General features: G+C 37.8%; 1 protein-coding gene across 1 annotated transcript in view; it reads right to left on the reverse strand.

Moving 5' to 3' along the window:
- snx4 (sorting nexin 4) overlaps positions 1-20961 on the reverse strand; it is a 289781-nt gene that overhangs the window by 182387 nt on the left and 86433 nt on the right. The window lies entirely within an intron of this gene.

A 20961-nucleotide genomic window follows, 5' to 3' on the forward strand; every position in this document is an offset into this window, starting at 1 on the left:
TCCTTTTCCTAGTTTGCTTTTACACCAAGCTTTATTGATGGTATTTACTATCAGTGTTTGTCATTCGTTTGAAGGTATCTACATTTTTTATTGAATCAACACGTTTATGGATGAGAATGAAAATAAAGCTGAATTTTACAAATGCAGTAAAGATTCAAAATTCAAAACATGAAAATTCAGCACCAGTACTCTTAAAGTAATTCTTCCACCACTAAAAATAATCACAGGGCCTTGGATGGTCTGGTCAAAAACCTGCTGCCTGTTTGTTGGAGTGGATCTTCCTATCAGAGGCTTTGCTGTGATTCAAAAATGCTCTTACCACAGGGAGTTCTCTGTTGCTTTCTCAAAGGTCATTCTTTGAGACCAGATTAAAGAGAACTGTGCTCTTTATTACAGGGACAGGAGACTGTGAATCAGTGGATGTAGAGATTTGATGATGTCATACAACCAAGAGCAAAATCTGCAGGAGATTGCTCAGATGTAGTTTGTTTAATGAATCTCTTTGGGTCACATCATGAATTTGACTGAAGCACATGAGTGAGGCTACTCACTCATGATCCCACTGGCCGCCCACGAACATGTGCACATTCATCATGAGTGACAAATATGTCTATTTTCAAATTTCTTATACTCAGTGTCTCAACTGAAGTTGATTTTTTACAGGTTGTGAGGATATCATCGTAGAAGCTTTGTATTAGTAGCAGTGGAGTGCTGAAGCCCAGTTTGGAGGCATTTTAAGACTACACTGCTTAAAATGCGCATGTCATGGTGGAGAACAGAAAGAACAGAGAACAGAAAATCTGGATAAATTTATTTCCTTCTCATCCCTTTTCATTTCATAACATACAGATGTTTGGTCGGGAAGCCTGTGGCACCATTTTTCAGTGTGCACAGTAGTCCAACAGGCTTTAGACTGTGGCCAGATGTTTTCTGCTTGTGACATTTCTGTCGACATGCCATTATGGTAAGCAAGAATTGTATGTGTCAATGGACAGGCTTCACATTCACTTTGAATCAAGTGATGTTTGAATATGTGGGGTCAGTGGCTTCACAACTTGAGTTACTTCTTGTAGAAAGTTGAGAAACTTAAGAGGCTGCTATACGGATGCCAATCGATCAAATCTTGTTCAATCTCAATGTCTATTGTGTCCAACTCTAACATCAGGGATGCACACTGACAAGTTTTAACTCAACTCACATGTGTTAGTCCTGCCCAAAGGTCCCACTATGCTGTGTATTGGTCTTATGCAGAACTACCATTTGCAGCTGTCTTCTTAAAAAACCTTTGACAGGAAAAGTGAGTGACAGCTCATTATGTCACATTGCATTGTTCTGCAAAAGGAAAACCTGCATCATGGCCTTCACATGAATATTTTTGCTGAATGGTAAACCCCTCCATACCGCCATCACACCCATTATGGCAACAGTGCACCTCTATATAACAGCCTTCCCAATAGGACAGAAGAAGAAAACACAACAAAGAGTCCAAGATGTTCATCCAGCTTCCAAACTCCAGAATATGATGGGATCTGATGGCATAGTGACCATGCTAAATCCACAAAGACCCACCTTATAACACATTATAACCATTACATTTTCTATTCAGGTTTATCTATATAGCACCAAATCACAACAAATGCCATCTCAAGGCATTTGAAAGATAATTCAATTCAAGACCATTTTAATCCAATTTTCCGTAATCCCATTATGATCTAATAAAATCTAATTAATCAAAATCTGATTTAGTCCGATTCATACAATGCCAATTAAAAAAACCTACAGATCACATCTAAACTTCTCCTTGTTTCAGTCCCCTGTCCTGAGCATGCACAAGGCCACAGCTTAAGTTGATGAAAACTTTAACAGTTACAAACCTCCAGCAGAACCTGTGGGACTCCGTTACCAAAGTCTTGGTGCTAGATACTCCAGGGACACCCTCAGATGTTCTTGGTCCATCATTTATGCTGGTCATAGCCCTTTTGGCGACATGCAGATAATCTACTTAGTATTCGACAAAATCATACATGTACATCATATACTATTCCGTGAAATCGCACATGGGAAATATCAAGGAGTATTGTGACTGGTGTGTGTGCTGCATTATCAGTCTTGCATAGTGATTTTTATTATATATATATGAGAAAATATTTTCTTTTCCAGTTCAAAAAATAACTTTCACCTATACCGGACCCAACATGCACATTGTGTCACTGCCCAGAGAAAAAAAGGAACTGCACACAGACACATCTCGTAGCTTTATCTTCAGTAAAACTCCCATAATCCTTCACTCTGCAAAGGCAACCGTAATGGACCCTAATGTGGAGCTCAATATAAATCTTCTCAGCAGAAGTTTGTTGGTGAGGTTGAACCGTCTAATCTACACATACAAACAATGTCTTTTTTTCACTAAACCTATTAAGTAGTTTTGTCACTAAACCAAATAAAGAAGTTTTGCCAAAAGCTTACCATACAGGAAAATGCTGTTGAATGTAAACAAATAATGACTATGAATACTCACGTTTGCTTTCAGTCATAAGAGTCAAACATGGATCTAATGGCACCAACTTGCCCCACGACTCTTTTAACTACCAGTTGCAGGCTTCCTCAGTCACCTGTAATAGGTAGATAAAACTCATGACTCAGTGAGTTAAAAGTTAAAAATCAAGCCTCGGTGAGTATCGAGTTGGTATTATCATTGTGTTTGATGTACATGCAGATCGACTGCGTGAAATTAAACCTTTGCATGGTTTGACGCTGTTCAAGCGGTAGGACATTTATTTTGTCATGTACAGTGGTTGAGTCAAACTGGACTTAAAACCACTGTTTATTGGAACTGACTAATTACACGACACGATTAAAACCTATATATAAGAGTCACTTTCATGGAAAAAATCCTTTTTTTCTTAGGCTTGTATGTCATTTATTTTAACTCTGGGCAACTTTCATGTTTTATGAGAGAAATAGTTTCTTCCTGCCTGAAAAATACAAATCAAGACAAGTCTGATTTAGATCCTGTGTTCCGCCAGTAAAACAACTCGCCTCTGTGTGTTTACATGTTTGCAGCCAAGCCTGAGCTGCCGGCTCTCCACCACATAAAGACAGAGGTCTGTGGGAAATCCTGCCAAATTTCCTGTTTGTGGCAATTTTGTTCACTACCAACACATCAGTACCCCGTGTGCATGTTTAGTGCCTAATATAGTGTCTGTCTGTGCCTGACATGTGCACATGTATATGGGTGTGTGCTTATGTGCTGTGACTGTATGACTGCCTCTGTTTGTGAAATATCTGGGTTTGCTGTGCCTTTCATGTAGTTTTTGGCTGTTTACTTAGGAAAAGAGACTCCATTCCTTATACTGGACATCTACTTATTCTAGTGCACAAAACTGTATTCTCATTGCAATTTAGAAATGAACAAACAATGCAGTCAGTTAGTCTGGACATCATGAGTGATGAAGCAGACACTGAGAAAGAGATTTGCAGACAAGCAGAACATAGCAAACAAACAGTGTCAGCAGTGCCAGCATCCTGAAGTGAGAGCAAGCAACATTTTGCACTATGCTGAAAAATGAAACAAGGTTTAAGGAAATAAGACAAATTCCAACATTTATCTCTGAAAAATCTAACTTGGTCACAGAAGCAGCAGAACATGTCAGGCAGTGTCAGTTGCTGAAGGAAAACCAGCTGGACAGCATTTTGAGCTGTGCTTAGGTGATACAAAATCTCCCGTCTTATCTTGAACTTTGCTTACTTTTCCTCGATAAATCTCATTTGGTAACTCTAAAATGAGCAAATTGAATTGTTTTTACCAAACAGTTTAGTGGATATCAGATCTGAGCACCAGCGAGAACAGACATGAAAAATCAATTGTAGTTAAGACACAAATATCTAAAAACAGTGAAGGAGAAAAATACCCTGGCATCAGCATAATAATAGTCCCAGTTTATGATGGCTGCACTCTATACCTGCTTGCTTGTAATTGGATTTTACAAGCTAGAGCTGCTGTGACTGAGCCAGAGATTGTGAGGGATGGATTAAACATCTGACTCTCTGATCTGATGCTGACCAGTGTCAGATGCAATGTCAACTTGATTATTTTCTTTTTTAATTATCTGTTTTGAACTATTTCCTTTTAACTTGCAGTGATTAAATTGTATATTATTCATGATAATAGTATATATGTCTGTACAACATTGCTTGTAGTTTGATACCCAAAGATAAAAAAGAAATCCAAGAGAAACTTCTTTCCCTGTCAAATCTCCTCTGCCTCTACTCTTAATCTTTTTTCCCTTTTTTTTAAATTTCTGTTACCCTTTATCTTGCCACATTTTCTTCTATGTCTATGGCTTTTCCCGTCCCACCACACTTCAGAAGCATTACATTGTCCCTTAATGTTCCATTCCTTCAGATTTAGACAGTTTCATTTCACAGCAGATGCATATGCTCACACACACACACACACACATATGCACACATGCAGAGTCAGTCTGTGTGCATGTTGCCAGAAGTAAAAAACAGAGCATCAGATGTGATGTGATTATGACTGGATCAGGATAAGTTCTGCACGTGAGGGTACACATGCTCATCCTGTATGTCTGTGTTAAGTGTGTGTGCGTGTATCTGCTAAGCCATGTGCAAATTCCCCAAACCCTGTGGAAGATAGCACTAACGCCTCTAAGAAATTACACTGACCTTACTTTTCATCTTAAAAGCTCTTCATCCTTTCAACTCTCTAGCACGCTTTCTTTTTCTGTACAGAACCTCTTTGTGTGCCTTTCCTCCTCCTCTTGGTCATTTGATTGCATGTCTTCCAAATCCACTTCCCTTTCAATGGCTTGTCAGCATCAGATCTAAGGCTCACTGTGAGCTCTGCCTGCAAACCCTGCTGTCCCATAAAATCATTTGTAACAACATGACACCCTATCCAGAATACTAAAGATCAGTAGAAACATATCATATTAAAACTGATAACAGATCTATTTATTTATCAATTTACCTTTGCTATGATTTCTCCCTCTCGAGTTCTCTCTCAGGTTGGTTGTTGAATCATTGTCTTGTTATTCATTTGCCCAAGGGAATATATTAATATTAAGCATAGCTATGAAAATGTATTTAATTTTTTTTTCTTCATATCACAGCTTGCCAGTTGTGCATACTCAGTTGTCCTCAGGGATTTTTTCTAAAAAAAAATAAATTAAAAACTTACTTAAACAGGATTTAACAGGACTTACATTTTTCTTTAAGAGGATTTAGTCCAAGTGCATCAAATTTGGTTGTTCTCAAATAGGTCAACGGAAAACATTTAATTATACCTTGTTTTCTCAGTGTGCATCCATTGAGCATCACCGGTTTGCATAGATTGGCTTTATATGGTTTGTTTTGCAATTTCTACACCTCAACAATCTTTGTATTTACTTTACGGGTCTGTTTACTTGCTGTTTTGGCACCAAGTCATTTAAAAACCGCAGAGCGAGTGATTGTTATGTGTGTGTGCCTGTGTGGGTTTATTTTGTGTGTCCGTGCGTGACACCAATCATCTCACACCATACAAAGAGTTAGGAGCAAAACTTTCTTTACTCCAGCTGCTCAAAGAAAAAAGAAAATCCCCCCACCAAAACACACAAAAACTGACATCATCTGTGCCCACTGACACTTGACACTCTTTCAATTCACACTCTGCCTCTCAGTGCTTCATTATTTAGCTTGCAGGGAAGAGCTGCGGACAGAGAGATAAAGACGATCAAAGATGATCAAAAGTAGTGGAATTGCAGACAGGATATTTACACAGAATCACTACAATTCTTATTTTTCAAAGTTGAGCTACAAAGCTAATTTTGTTTTCATTGTCTCTGACATTCTCTTTGTTGTAGTTTTTCTTTGAGATGTTTTTAACAAATGCTGACAGGTATCTTAAGTTTGGTCACATAAGTGAGGCTGTGTGACAGCAATGCAGAAAGATCAATAATCTCTGTGAAACATGACACCTATATCAAAATGCCGGAGTTACTGAGAGCTCAACAAGCTGCAGATGAACTTGACAAAATAAGACCAAATAGGAAGAATAATTACTGGCTATTGAATGCATAGGTGTTCTCACTCCAGCAAGGGTACAAGCTACATGCAGTATACCAGGCTGTTGTGTGAGATGCTTTCATACTTATTAGGCTTTTACTTCTCACCTCAAGTAGTTGCTGTTGTTCCGTTTTAAAAAAAAAATTCTCTTTGTAACCAGGTGATCATGCTAGATTAAATGTTAGTTACAATCCAGCATCAGGTGAACATGAACGTCTGTCAAAACCTTTTTGACAATAAATGACTTTTTGTTCATAAATAGATATATCTGATTATAACAAAATAAAACTGACACCACTTATGCAATTTAGAGTGGATGTCATGAGCTTCTTCTGTCTTCTTTTGGTACTCTGCAGCTCAGGAGGAAGAACTGTCTGTCATTTGGAAGGTCAGTGGTTCGATTCCTGGCTTCTCTGGACCACATGTCAAAGTGTTCTTGGGCGACCCCACGTTGCTTACCAATGTGTCCATCGGTGTATAAATATTTGTGATAGAGGAAAAAAACCCTGTGTAGCCTGTCAAGTAGCATAGACTGAGATTTTCTGTTTAAGTGGGTGGATGTGGCTTGTAATGTAAAAGTGCTTTGAGTGGTCAATTAGACAAGAAAAGTGCCATATAAGTACAAGTCCATTTATCATTTACACTGCAGTGTCAGAGTGGCTCTCTCAAAAAATAATCCACTTTAGAGGATTTTATCTTAAATCCTACTTTATTGTAGTTTACTGTGAAAACATATAGTTCTCAATTATAATTAAACACCTCAATAGTTTCAACTGTACTTGATAAGTGCTATAAGCTGAAACAACACCTACTTTAACCTCTTTTTTTTTTCATGAAGTGTCATTTAGGCACTCTGGTTCAGGAGTTATTTCTCTGTGCATGATTGTTCCCTGTCATAAAGTGCCAGTATACTGTCATCTTTTGTTTGTTGGCCTGTTCTTGCAGTGGCAAAGTCTCTGTTGTCCTAATGTGTATGTTTATGTCTTAATGAGGCAGCCTTCCTGTGTTACTGGGCTGTTGATAAGCTTAACTACAGGTTAACTGTTTTTACTGGGGTTTTACCATAGCATGTGGTGTCTGTGTGCATTTGTATGAATGTCTGCAGCCAAGGAAAGGTTCCCTGGGGGCGTCAGACTCCTCATTAACCTTCAATTCATCTTTCCCTTCCTCTTGTTCCTTTTTCTTTTCCTCTCTCTTTGCCCAATTCAACATTCCTTAGTTGTTCCTCTCCCCCCTCAAGACGCCATCATTCACATCAAAGAATTTCCATGTAAGAATTTAGTTATTCATTAAAATCTGTTATATAGTTATTTCTCTGTGCTGTAATCTTTGTCTGTGCTCAAGGACATTTCTCTTTTAAAGAAGACCAATTATGTGGGTGGAATATCATCATTTTACTGTTTTTGTCACATGCCTTGGCTAAATTTTGAATGAGAATTATATTCTCATGACAATTGAAAGTATAAAATTGCCAGCAATTTGCTAAATAACTTTCCAACAACCAAATCTGACAAGCCATATACACGTACTCTATGAATGTCACAGTCAAGCAGATTTTTTTTACTGGAAGACTTCCTGGATGGGTCTGTGAAACAAACCATCTGACATGTCAGGGTAATCCATCCATCAATTTTCTATATCCACTTAATCCAACTCAGGGTCGTGGGGGGGCTGGAGTCTATTCCAGCTGTCATTGGCCGAGAGACATAGTACATCCTGGACAGGTCGCCAGTCCATCGCAGGGATATAGAGACACACCAGACAAACAGCCATCCACACTCACACTCACTCCTCGGTACAATTTAGAGTCACCAGTTGACCTGACATGCATGTTTTTGGGTGGTGGGAGGAAGCCGGAGTACCCGTAAAGAACTCACACATGCACAGGGAGAGCATGCAAACGCCACACAGAAAGGCCCCAGCTGGGATTCGAACCAGTATCCCTCTTGCTGTGAGGTGATGGTGCTATATCAGGATAATGAGAAGGAAAATTCATGACACCCTAGTAAAAGACAATGGTAAAGGAAACAATAATGCCTCATTGCATTAGCTACACTGATACTTTAAAGCAACACCAGAGAAGTTTGTAAATGAAAAAATTATCTGTCTCTGACTCTTATTGAAGTGCAGTGATTGTTGTTATGCACATTCTGGGGCCTGAAAATGTCCTTGAGTGCCCCGGGGCTGAAATATAGCAGTTCTTGTCTTTTGTTCCCAGCCCCGCACTTTTTTGCTCTACAGTTACTTGACGTGTTTGTGGTCTTTTGATGGTATCTTTGTGGCCTCTTCATCTTGACAACAAATTCATGTATATGGCTGTACATGTGCAGTGCTCACACAGATACTTGTTTTAATGACAAACATTTCACAACTGTAGGTGGAGCCAAAGAGCAAAAAAAGGCAAAAATTGTTTGAAGAAAAGAAAAAAACCCCACAAAAATTAAATCAATTGTCACATCAAAAACAGTTTCTCACCCTCCTTTCCTTATATTTGTAAATATGAATTTCATTTAGAAAGACATGGCAAAAATTATTTTGTTTAGAATGTTGCTGCCACAAGAAACAGTGCGATGGCATCATTTTCATTCATTTCTAAAAATAGCAAAGCTTTGAAGAACTTTTCCTAAACATTTAGAGAATTCCCTCAACTCTAATCATGACAGTCACGTTTGGGTCATTTCACTCAATTGGAGATGTTCCTCAGAAAAAAAGGCTATTCCGGCAACTACATGGTAAATAAAGGAATAAAGGAAGACAAGGTAAATGGCAAAATATAGTCCCTGATAAAATCACAGTGTTGTTCGTGAATCATTGCATACAGCATAGGTCTAAAAATAGAAGACGGTTATGGCTGATGAGTATCTATCTATCTATCTATCTATCTATCTATCTATCTATCTATCTATCTATCTATCTATCTATCTATCTATCTATCTATCTATCTATCTATCTATCTATCTATCTATCTATCTATCTATCTATCTATCTATCTATCTATCTATCTATCTATCTATCTATCTATCTATCTATCTATCTATCTATCTATCTATCTGTCTATCTGTCTATCTGTCTCTCTTTTCCCTCCCCCTTTCTCTCTTTTCTCTGGCTCTCTCTCCATTTCGCTTTCTCTGCCACTGTCAGACGAGAATGACGACCATCTGCAGCCCTCCTGCCCCTTGACATCTGGAGATGGGCTGAGAGACAACGACAAGAGCACAGACACACACTCACACAGACACACACAGTACATTTTTGGAGCAGAAAGGGGAAGAGATAAGTGATAAGGTTGAGGTTGGAGTGAGGGGAAAGAAATAGAGATCAGAGAAGAGCTCAGAGATATGCTACCATTGAACTGCCATTATTCAGAATAGATTCGACTCATCTCACCTCACTCACACCTCATGCGAATGGTAATGTTAGTACGTAATTAATGCACAGGAGAGGAAGCTATGTTAATGCAGACTCATGGTCTGTCTCCTGAGGATGTCACTTACAAAAGTACTTGGATTTCTGTCAAAGGGGCTTTTCTGTTACATTTCTATCTTTTTATCATTACACTATATATCTTTTGGTTTAGGGGCATAGCAAAGCGATAAGTAAAATGAGTGAAAATATTGAATTAAAGCCATCAGATAAGATTAGATCAGACAGAGAAATGAAAATAGAGGATTTGAGTTTTGATTTTTTTTAAATTGTCTGTCTGGATTGAACACTTTGCCTCAAACCATAAGTGTCATATATATATGCTATTTGGTAGTGCATATTTATTAGTAGTGAGCAGGTCGACTAATAACCCATTCACCAGTAGGGTTTGGGTGTGGTAAAAAGCTCCATTTTAATCAACTTACACAAAAAGGCTATGATTACTGGTCTACCTTCCACATTTTCCCTTCCTCTCTCCGTCACTATCAGCCTTTTTTTTCAACACACTGAGCAGTTGCAAATCTCTGCTGTGACTGCTTTCAGGGTTAGCGGATGTGAATCCAATTTTTATTGATGAGATTAGATTGAAACTATTTACAGAATAAGAAGTTAAATATTACAGCAACATCACAAATAATACACTCAGTAAAAAAGATATTGAAATAACATGAACAATTCTGAAATAAACCCAGAAGACCAGCTACGTAGAATAATAGTTACATGCACATATAATCTGGAAATGGCATTTGGGTATTTTCAAGAAAATATACATTGCTGGGGAAGACATGTATGGACAAACAGATCATTATGTTGGTGACACAAACATCTAACAGAGAGATCTTGTAAATGACAAGACCTGACCAGGCAAATAACAGTGTTTATATTGAACTCACTTTTACTGAAATTACTGTTCTGCTGGAAGGATAGATTAAATAAAAGGATAGAATAAATAAAAAAAGGAGTCTATAGGAAGTAAAAAGTTCTGCTACACTAATGTTAACTTACAACTACCTCAAAACTGCTTTTAAGGACATTAGGAATTAGGATATTATGGATAATGTTATATGTGTTGGAGCATCTCAGATCTGCAGGGGCTCCAACTCACGACTTAAAAGACTGAAAGTTTCCACTGCTAACATCTTGGTGCCAGATACCAAAGGAGGCATGACAAAGGCCATGACTTGTTAGGTCACAGGTGTTTGAAGGTCCAACAGAGTATTCAGCAGTTGGTGGTCATAATGTTTTAACTTAACAGTTTATGCTTGTCACTGTAATTAGAAGCAAATAAATAACCGTACGCAAGCACACAGGTTGAGTCACTTTCCATCCCTGATCTTAGCTCAAGTTTAGCTCCTGCAAGAAAGATGAATGGCCACGTTCATGTCTGAACTGATTATAAACACAAGCTCTTGAAGAAAAAAGATGAATAGCATTGCTACCAGAGAGATTTTAATAGGCTTTATTCATCTTAGTCATGCTTAGAGTTAATTCAAAGAACAAACTCTTGCAGGAGATGAAGGATCATATTTCTACTCTAACTAAATTAAGTTGGCTGCTTTGTCCTTTCTAACAACAAAATCACCCTTGCAGTGGTTAAAACAAGGTGATTCTTATGAACTCCAATGTTTACGATCATCATCAAATCATCAAATCATCCTAACATGTCTCCTCCAAAAGTAGTTATGTAGACAATCAGCATACATAGACCATGGATTTTTTTTAAGAAAAGCCAATGTGATTAATAAAGATATAGATAAAGTACCACAAAGACAACATAGCAAATGAAATCTGAAATTTTATTAGTTTTTAAATTATATGCTGACATGTGTCAATAAGTTGTGGGAAGAATAGCAAAAAACAGGAAAAGTTTTTTAATACTGCTGATAATACTTTTACCCATAAATGTAGATGCTAAGAAGTCAGGAATAATATAATATTTAAAAAGAGCATCCCGGTGAGGTAAGGAATAAAGATGGGTAAGTCACTCTGTAAAATTGTTCAGATGGGAAAATTGTTCTGTCATCTGAAAATAACTTTCTTCAACTTGGGGGATTTTAATTTGTTTGGTTCCTAATGTCATTAAAAGGTTCAGAGAATCTAGAGAACTAACTGTACCCATGGAACAAGGCCAAAAACCAATAATGAATACCTTTGATCTTCTGGCCCTATGCAGATACAATTCTACAGACTATCAGTGACTCAGGAAAACTTCCGGAAGTCACTGTCAGTGAATACAAGTCGTTCCTCTATAACTCTATAATGCATTAAAAACAAATTAAATCATTAACAATATCCTAAATACCCATACTTTTCTTGGGTCCCTGGTCTTTTAAAATGAAGTGAAGTGGAAAATGATCCTGCAGTCTGATTAATCAAAATGTAAATCACGATTTAGAATAGTTTCTGGAGGTCATGGAATCTGCGTCCCCAAGGCTGGTGAGGAGAGGGACCACAAGGCTTTTAATCAGAGCGAAGTTCAAAAGCCAGCATTCATGATGATATGGGGGTGTATTACTGGACATATGCTAAAGCATTCTTAATGCAGAACAATATATATGCAAGACAGAAGCCAGGCTTTGCAGTTGTTGGGACCATTAAGTGCACAACAAAATGGTTTCTGGTTCTCCCTGTGCCAGTGAGTGCTTCCTCTGGTTTTCTCCCTCAGAATAGAGTTAGACTGTGCATAGTTTACAGCCTCTGTGTATTAGGCCTGTGATGGATTGGCAACCTGTGCAAGTGGTGTACACCCCTCTGTTTTGCCCCCATAGCAGCTGGGAAATGCTCCAGCTTCTTGCAACCTTGAACTGGATAAAGTGAGTGTGGATGAACTTGTACAGGTTTTTGGTCAACATTTCCTGCCATCCAATTCTTTTTCAAGGAAGAACTTGCTTATATCAGCAAGATAATATAGAACTATGACTGTAATAAAAGAGTTCTGGTTTTAAACTAACCTGCCCGCTGTCAAGACCCTGCACCAATTGAACACATTTGGGCATTTATAAAGCGAAAGAATGAAAAAGGCGATTGTGGGAAGTGAGTTAGCTCAATGCTAGATCAAGGAAAAACCTGAAAAAGGCCTCAACATTACCTCATCTGGTCTCAGTTCACAAAAGGAGTGTTGTTAATGTGATGCAGCAGAGTGGTAAAAGTAACTATTTTTTGGAATTAGTATTGCAGTTTTGTTGGCAAGTGTAAGTACAACAAAAGTTATTTCATTACAGGAAAAATCTCTAGAATACATGACAGGATACCACAAAGAATTAGCTCTTACATAAGAGGGTCTTAAGTCAAGTGTAAAGGTTCAATGCAAAAGTCAGAGTGTTCCGGTGAGATAATTAGCCTTCAGATTTATTGTGTAACCTGGAGGGCAGTTAATGTGCCTGCTCTGGTGCATTTGTGCATGTCCACAAGGGCTAATGTGGATGTAAGCCCATTTCTGGGTCTCTGTGGGTAAGGAAGGAGAAAAGATTAAAAAGTCTGTACCAGCAGGATGAGTCTGTCATTGTGTCTCAGGGCTGAGTTCTCATGTTGGTTTTGTGTAAACGTTAACTTCTACAGGATGGGAGATTTTCAGAAAACCATATTTGGCTTTAAGATTAACATCTTTCTACACATTCTATGTCCAATTAGAGCTCTGTGCTTGTATCACAACTTGTTTCTTTAGTCATTATGATGATAAGTTGACTGCAAACTTTTAGGTAAACTAGCTAAATTACTGTAGCAAGCTATACAATATTCTTTCTTTCATATTTAAGGTAAACTCTAGTAAAACCTACCTAGTCTTACATTTTGTTTGTTTTAAAGCATGTTCTGTTTATTTGAAAGGCTATAACACGTGTCTTTACAGATTGTTTCTCCCAGAATAAGCAGAGAAACATTCTCCTAACATGTCCCTAAAATATAAATGAATCTGTTTCTAATTCTGAATATACATGCTCGTCGTATTAGCATTTCTTTAAAGCTTTTATAAATATAAGGTACTGTGTAGCGTTCTTTTTGGTAAGAAAGTAAAATCAAACCATATGACTCAGAGTTATATGCCATGTCATCAAACATACACCCTATAATGTTTGGTATTCTGCACCAAACAGTCCACTTGCAGTACTGGTGGAGCTGCAGCACAAAAAGACAGACTTGCCCTTGAAGCATAAACATAGCTCCACATTTCTTCTTTGCCAGCAATTAAAAATCAGACTCTTCATTTTAAGAGAAAAAGATAATTCTGTTTTGGACTGCAGATGAGAACACTACCTTTGACCATGCCAATTACAGTCAAAGTTATATTTCTCCATCAATTTAATTACCTCTTTAAAATTTAATGTGAACTTTTTGGTGAAAACAGTCCTCAGAATCTTACAGAATGCTTTCAGCCTCTGGCCATAAGTGAGAAACAAAGACTGACGAGCTTGGAACTTAGAAAAACCTCTAAAAAAACATTTGATTTAGTTAGCTCAATAGTTTACTCACACCTCTGTGTGAATGGTCTGAACAGTTGACTGCACCAGTTGAAGTAATCAGTTACAGCTAAAATAGATTCACACAAAATAACGTAGCGATAAGAGACACAGCTTTTTTTTCTGAGATTGGAGTCTTCTCAACTGTTTTCGTATCAAAATGGGAATTTATAGTCTCCCTCTGGAATCCAGATTCAATAAAAAAAGTGCTGCTGTGCTTTTTTGTGCAGGCCATGGCAGAAGCAGAGGAAACAGGTCTCTGAGGAATTTTGGGTCTCTAATGAAGAAACACTTCACAGTGATGCGAGTCCTGTATTGTAGGGTTCAACTGAAAGGCTAAAGCAGATGCTCAGTCTCAGAATTAGCTTGGCAAAGAGACTGACACACTCATTTGATTAATTGCTTGTTAATAATTGCAGCTCTTAGACAGAGCCAGGCCAGCTGTTTCTTCCTGTTTTCATTCCTTGTGCTAATATAACTGGATTTATCTTCTTAATTAGAGATAAATCTAGTAATAAATATTTTCTTCTGACTTCTGCTAGGAAGAGAATTAAATTTACATCCCAATATGTCAAGATGAACCCCTTATGTCTAAACAACCCTACACTACACTGTAATATTTAACAAGATGGCTTTACTTTTTGCCTCAAAAATACAAGGTTTTGAAACTTGGGTAAGTGAGTACAGTTATCTTCAACAATTTAAGTGCGAAGAACTGAGAACAACTTATTGAAATTAAATAAGGTTGTACAAATAGCCTGAAGCTATCAAGTCTGTGCAAATCAAAGGGAATGCTTTATGAAAACTTATTTCCATCTTCATTGCACAGTATGAGTCTAAATCGTCCTTACTCAAACCAATTGACAAACTCAAAATGTTGTAATGCCAACTTTACACCAGGAACATATGCTTTGCTGAGCTGCTAAATTGTGGTTACATATATAACATACCACCTTCTTCACGAGTGAAAAATAGGCATCAAACCTTGTTTTATCCCCTGAAATACATCAGTGAGAAACAGTAAGAAAAAGAAAGAAAACTAAACAAGAGATCATTTAGAAACATTGTTAAAAAACTAGCATGACATAACAATTTATTCAAAATCTTTCTTTGGAAATGGATCATTTCCATATGAATGATTGATCAACCAATCAACAAAACTCTATTTTCCAACAACTGCTGGATAATATCACGAATAAGTAAATTACCGGATCAAAAATAAAACTGACTTCCATCATAACCTGCCACCACCATATTTTATGCACTCATCTTTTTTTTTTACTTACTTAAATAACATATTTAATCTAACTGCATTCATTCAATATTTTTTTTCTTACCCCAAAGCATACGTGAGTTAACAGTATTTAAGATGGGCATTGATAACAACTTGATTAGAATAAAATGATACCCACTGAATATATTTCATCTAAACAGTTACAGTGTAGTGAGACATGGCTGATGAACTGTCCTTTTACTCTATACTCTGAGATAAAGCAGAATAAGAAAATATATCACTTGAGCTTTTGTTATTCACATTTTCTGTGTGGTGCTTTGTGTGTCAGTCTGTCATGCTGATTTAAAAGCCCTCGTTACGGGACGCATATGTTAAGGACCGCAGGCCACCAGACACCAGGCCTCCAGGACCCCCACACAGCAGTCTCCTCCTCTCATGGCCACACTCCTTATTACCCCCGTGACCCTGCTTTTACTCAGTTTTCTATTTTACTCTAAAACACATTGATCTGGTAGATCTCTATCTCCAGCCTCTATTCCCCATGGAGCCCCTTGACCTTTAGATGTCTTTCCTCTTCTGTATGTCTGAATCTCACTTTAACTCCTTTTTTTTTTTTGCCTTTTTTTTATCTTAATCTCCTCTTTGACAGTGACCTCTCATTTCTCCCCAAAGTCAAAGTTCCAAGGCTATGACCACATTAAAGTGAATATTTATGCTTCATAAATAGGGTTAAGTCTTTTGTATCCAGCCAGTCATCAGTCGATGAAGTCCTGCCATGGCTGCCCACCAAGCTCCTGGTTCTCGTGGTAAGACAGGGTTTGACCCCATGGAGGGCTGGGAGCCTTAAATTAACAGCATTCCACAGGGTCCCGGTCCCAGTGCAGCCACTTGCCTTCAGGCTCAGATCTCCTCAGCTTCAAAGTCCGACTACAGGAGGGTTATCTTTTATTCAGACCGTGATTCTCTAACAGTTGAAAGAGACTTAACCAGAGTGAATGTAAGGAATATATTTATTTTAAATCTTATCACTGGAGGATTATGTAGAAATATAATGCTGCCATTTCAGCAGGTCAAGAGCTGCAGAGTGAGTTGGTTAGATTTAAAAGTAAAGAACAGTGTGTTGCCAAATAATGAACTAATAAGGAAAACTGAGTTTAAAAATGTATATATATATTTTGTGACCTCTCATTCATGTTACGTCCAGCCTGTGTTACTTTATATCTATCTAACCACAGTTAGCGCGAGACAACCTGTCCCGGCCTTTAACCCGCACTTCATGGTCCCCCTGCCTCAACACACGTGGAGCCTTTAGGTCATGCAGAATGTAATTGAAGATCTTGGTCCTTCTAAGGATAGCTCATAGTATCCTTCTGATCTCTTTATTCCTGCTTTCACGTTTTTGCTCGGGAACCCCTCATAGAGGTGCTTGTAATATTGATTTTCTTTTATCATATTAGGTTTTACTTTTAAAGACAGTAGCATTAGATGTAAGCATTCCAAAATAAGTGTTATTTTATAGAAAAAAGTGATTGCAATATTTTTGTAACATTGATGCAGTGCAAAAATGAAACACCTTTTCAAAAATACCTCTGCACATTCCCCTCCCTCCCTCCATTTATTTATTGCCGTGTCTTAACGAAATTGGACCAGATACTAAATGTACTGTGTTTAAAGAAAATAACCAAAACACTGTTATAAAGGAAAGAAAGAAAGTTGAATAATGAAGAGAGCAAAACTGGAAAAAGCACTCAAGTTAATGTAATGCAATAATTTCTTCTTCCAGTTTTTTCAAAGACATTTTTTCACAGATCAAAGCCAGATCAAAAAGAATACATGCATGATTTGAAATTATGTATTAGCAAGCTGGTCTCCTCTTGGCACAAATTTGTTTACTTCCTGAATTTTTGAATCAGCATTCCAGTTGTTGACCTAGATAGCACCAAACCCCTGAGGCAAATAGGTAGAGAACCCTGATGACCAGTGAGTTTTTTTATATTTCAGTAGGTGTTTGGCAGGCAAACAGAGCAACACTTATTGCAAACAGTGTAGTTACTCAGAAGTATTCAGACCTTATTTATTTTGTAGATTTGTCAATTGAATTTCAAATGCAATAAATTAGCAGTTTTTCATATTAGACTGAACTTAAAAAAGTATAATGACAAAGTTAAAAAGTGCTCTTAGTGAATCTTTTTGAATTTAATCTGCTGAATTTTCTCATTTGTACCCTGAAACCAATTTAGTAGCAATAATAGCATAAACTTATCTTGGTAAAGACAAAGACTCAAAAAGGTTTAAGTGAGGACAAAGACTGGGCAACTCCAGAGTTCTTGTGGCTCCATGCTTTGGCTCTGTTGATTTGGAAGGTGAACTTTAGATCCACCCTCACCGCAAATGCACTATGAAGAGTATTTTCTTCAAGTACAGCATTCCTGTCAACACTGTGACCAGGCTCTCTGTCTCTGTTGTTGAGAAGTAATATGAAACTTCCTCCATGAGCAGATCCTGAATTTGACAAGACATAATGCTTGGAATTCTGGCCAAATACATCCATTTTTGACTCATCAGAGACATACACTTTGAGGAATGCAAACTGATCTGTCATTTGTCTTTTACTCTGTGATTTCCATCCAGCCGCTCCATCATGAAGGCCTGACTGATGGGCTGCTGGTAAGAGGGTTGTACTTTTGTCAGGTGATCTCTTCACTGCCGAAAACTTCTGAATATCTGTAAGAAAGAGTGTGAGGGTCCTGTTCAGATTCTTGGCCCAGACAGCTTGAAAAAACACCAATTTTTTGTTAATTTAAAAATTACTTTTTATAATGGATCAAAGTTTTCAATCAGTGGAAGGGTCAGAATTGTTCCTGATTCACATCTACAGTAAGTCATGCACAGTATCAGGCAGTAATTCACTATTTAGTTGTAATGATGTGATTGCTCACAGATGTTTCTCCCAGTAAGAATGCATCACTTTGACACTTTGGCTGTCTGCAAGTATGATGACAGAGGAGTAAGGAGATCTATCTTCATGCATTGTGTAGACTGGCTCAGGCTGTTTTTTTTTTCTCAGTGTAGGAACTGGAGATCATGGAAAGGCTCATGGCTTGGAGAGTAGAAAAACGCCCCTTACTTACCCTGTCATATTTACATGTTGCATGTTGGCTCGTTGATAATATCTGAATAGGTTCACTCTTGGATCTGGTCTTTACCTGTGAAGTACAGGTTTTTTTTAAAAAACACATAAACATGGTCAAATTGTTGGGGAAAAAAACTTGGTCAAGCAAACTTTTCACACATTTACCATCTTTGCTCTGTTTTAGAACAATTTGGTCATGCATCGTCAGCATCAACAAAAAGTCATGGTGAGCAAATCCTCCATCAAGGACAATGCTTAACATGAAGAAAAGACAAATTTATGAAATGAAAGTATGCACATTGAAACTGTATAATGTAGGAAGCAGAACTATTTTACTGATTACTTCCAGCAATAATGTAATGGCCTTTTCTACGACTAATGTGCAATTAATTCTTCAAAAAGCACTTCCTCCACTGGTTTAAATGACAATGATCTTGCACTTACAGTTACCTCTTTATTTATCAATTCACACTTTGATTCTGTTAGGATCTATGGGTTTTCCTGTGCTTTTATTTTTTCACTGATTGTTTTTCCTGCTGCTCTTACCTCTCCACAGATGTGGCTACCTGATGACTAATTTGACTCACCTGTGGTGATCTCTTTACAAGCCTGTCTGCTCTCCAGTTGTTGCCAGTTTGTCTGCTTTCAAGTAGTATTGTATGACCAAGAATTCTGAGTCAAGTGTCCTGAAAAGACTTTTTGTGAAATAATCATGTTTTTCCTCCTCTGCCCACTCCAGGATTTTTATACCTGTCTGGACTTTGGATCGTCTCTTTGTTTGGAAAATTTAAGCCAGGATTTGAGCATCCCAGAGCTCCATGGTTTACCTGAGAAATCTTCTCTGGCCATCAGTCAACACTGAGTCACACCGGTTATCTCGCCATTCTGCACTGCCACTGCCATCTTCTCTTGAAGGTTGTAAAGGAAAACTCTGTTACGATATCACAATTAAAAGAACCTTAAAACCTTAAAGAACACTTGCAGTCCTTATCACTTCCTTCCACTCAGAGCTTTTCATTCTTTGTCCTGTGTCAGAAACTTTTCTGGGTTACTTTTGCTTTTTATAGATGAAAACTTTTTATCATCAGATTTTTGGATTCTGTCTCTATTTAAGGGTTCTGCCTCAGTTAAAACCGTAACAGACTCTTTGTTTAATTTAGATGACTGTCTACTTCAGAAGTCAACAATGCAATGCCTTTAACCATCATTCTCCTTCCTCCTGTGTTATTCATTCAGCTCCCCCAAGGAGTCATTGATATTACATTATGTCTTTATTCCTTACTTGTCTCCAGTCAGACCAACAGTAATTCATTTATTATAGTCCACTACACTCCTACAACAGCGATGAATGCTGCAATGAAGTGAGCCTAATGCTTTTCTCTTCTATATTACAGCGGCAGGGGATAAATGGTGTGTGACAACTGGTACGCACTTGCAGACCAACACTGCCTGCAGAGACAAGGACTATAAGATGGTGAATATTGGATCATCTGCTGAAAAACATCAGAGAGAATTTTGCTGGTGATTGTAAAGCTTCCAAATCACATCCTCTACGATGTCTGCGGATGTTCACTTGTCGCCTGCCACAAGCTGCGGGGTATCGACAGTCATTCACGATTAATGTTACAATCCATTATTTAGGCAGCTGATGTGAAAATTCAAAGCTCTCCAATGGTGACCTGATTCTCACATCTGCTGCTACACTCTGGCACCGCTGCCCCCTGTGGCAAGTGGAAAATAAGATGAACAAACAGGACATGCATGAAGAAACTCAAGCTGATGTCACTCACTATAGTTAAAATGCGATGAATGTTAGACAATCTTTCTACCACTTCACAGAAGAACAGCCTCTGCCTTGCCTTGTTGCCTGCACTCAATCACACAAACATACAGAGACAGACGGGATGAGTGGCGGCGGGGGAGTACAAGCAGGAGACAACAGCTGAGTAGTAGTAGTAGTCTATTTTTGTTTTGTCCTCATTGAAGTCTCTCAGAAGGAGGTGTAATCAGTATGGGGTGTTTAAAAATGTGAGATTACACAAAAGACCGGACAGCCCATATTTAGCTGCCCTATCCCACATTAATCTCAAGTGTCACAACATTTTGTATGACAACACTAAAACCTGGCTACTCAAGAGCTGTAAATGGTGACAGATGATGTTTGATTAGAAAACATTAAGATGTGTCACAGGCCTTGTGCTGTAATCTGTTTTTGGAATTCTGGATGTTTTATTGTCCTAAGGAGTAGAATAGAAGCCAAAATCCAATGATACTTTGGTGCCAACATTTTGAATATGCAAATCAAAGAATTGACTATTTCCCAATGACAATTACTTTCTTGCACAGCTGAAAAATCACTGTTGAGTGTGAAATTGAATTTACACATTCAGAGGTAGTTTTTCTTTATCATTCCACAATCACTGATGGAAAAAGTATTGAGATCCTTAAATTAAAAAGTACTGCATTATACAACAATTAAATCGTCTTAATGCATTCCACTCAAAATTTTAAGCACAACTATGCAGGTACTTTTATTTTCTGAGCTACAGATCATACATTGTATTTAACAGCTAATCGAACTGTATTTGTATATTTATTCTAAATATTTGTGTCTGATGTGTGATTGAAAAGAAAAGTGAAGCTGCGTG

Source organism: Leuresthes tenuis, unplaced genomic scaffold (assembly GCF_036924035.1).
Source record: "Leuresthes tenuis unplaced genomic scaffold, fLeuTen1.0.hap1 SCAF_12, whole genome shotgun sequence".
Taxonomy (NCBI): Eukaryota; Metazoa; Chordata; class Actinopteri; order Atheriniformes; family Atherinopsidae; genus Leuresthes; species Leuresthes tenuis.